This window comes from Lygodium microphyllum, chromosome 2, assembly GCF_053477565.2.
Source record: "Lygodium microphyllum isolate KBCC chromosome 2, Lygodium_microphyllum_v1.1.10, whole genome shotgun sequence".
Lineage (NCBI taxonomy): Eukaryota > Viridiplantae > Streptophyta > Polypodiopsida > Schizaeales > Lygodiaceae > Lygodium > Lygodium microphyllum.
The window spans coordinates 76,907,293-76,908,783 of NC_141136.1; the positions used below are offsets into that span (position 1 = coordinate 76,907,293).

Genomic DNA, 1,491 nt, shown 5'->3' on the forward strand with positions numbered 1-1,491 from the left:
CTACTTTGCTACTTAGATGACAAATTTGATGGTTCCGTTAGCTTCAAAAGGGGAGTAAAACTATAGGACACTTGGTTAGATGGTTCTGTTAGCTTCAAAAGGGGAGTAAAACTATAGGACACTTGGTTAGAACTCTCTTGGATCGAACCTTCAACCCTCTTCCCGTCCGGAGTGCTATTTACTGACTTCAAATTGCAATTGCATGCAATACGAAATCCGGAGCCTTGTTTTTGTATGAGATCTACAAAACTAGCTAAAAAGCAACTTACTTTATGCATGACACCCCATTTTAGAAGTTTACTACACCTTTTGAGGAGATTTACAAGAAGTAATGTTCAAAATATAAAAAAATAGACTAAAATTGTTCAAAAATCCCATAATTTTGAACCATACATACTATGGATACTAACACTAATGACTAATATGCCATTTTTCTCTCTAGATTAATAAGAAAATCGGATGATGATACAGTCGAGGGTTTTTCACACTGTGTCCATGTGGCAACACGACATCCATCCCCTCTAAAGTTACATATCCTTTGGTATGTGCCACATGGTTAATCTTTATCTAGATCAATATATTCATTTTCCATCCCTGCATCTTCATCGTCCTCTTTATCATCCAAGTCAACATAAACCTATTCTTCATCTTGCACATGTTCTTCAATTGGTTCACTTACATTTTGTTGCTTAAAAATCTTGATCCTTTTTCGTGCAATAGGAATCTTCAAATCTGTAACATCCAACTCACACAAAGAATGCGTCACGTTATCATGTACATGCGTCACAATATAAGAACCAAACCATCTCTTAGAAACCTTTTTGAGTGTACTATGTTGAGTGTCAAGACTACTGTCATAGACTAACATCCAATGTCCTTTCTCAATGGGTTTTTGATGAAGCTTGTGTTTCTTGTCAAACCTATCTTTATTCTTCAACTTGGCATCTTTTAAAGGCATGGTTGCAATCTTGATGTCTTTAGGCCTCCTTTTTAGCTGTTGAATCCACAAAGCATGAATATCCTCCTTGTTCATATCATTCTCCCACGGTAGCACACTCCAAGTAGTAATAACATCCTCAATAGGAATAACAAGCTTTTGGACATACATCAGCTTAGCATGCATATATCTAGTCAATATACTATGTGTAGTGTGATCAGCCCATAAAGCATATGGAAGTAGCCTAGGCCACTCTCAAATCTTACCTCTACGTGCCTTGGCTAAAGCTTTGATGATAGGTGGGTGTCTACGTTCACTTTTGCCATTGTCTTTAGGGTTGTATGCTAAATTGAGAACAAGCTTTATACCTAACCTCAAGAAGAATTCCCTAGCTTCTTCTGCATCCAGCTATCCTCTATCTGCAGTTATCTTTCCAACACAACCATAGTGGCAAATCACATCTTCCAAAAGAAATTTACATACCGCACTTGTAGCCTTTTGTTCTCACTGTGCATGACCTTCTAGTTGATTTGTTAGATATTCCCTAGCAAGTA

General features: G+C 37.3%; 1 pseudogene; it reads right to left on the reverse strand.

Annotated features, from left to right (window-relative positions):
* Window positions 1-556: 556 nt before the first annotated feature.
* Window positions 557-1,123, reverse strand: LOC148039913 (uncharacterized; annotated as a pseudogene).
* Window positions 1,124-1,491: the final 368 nt, after the last annotated feature.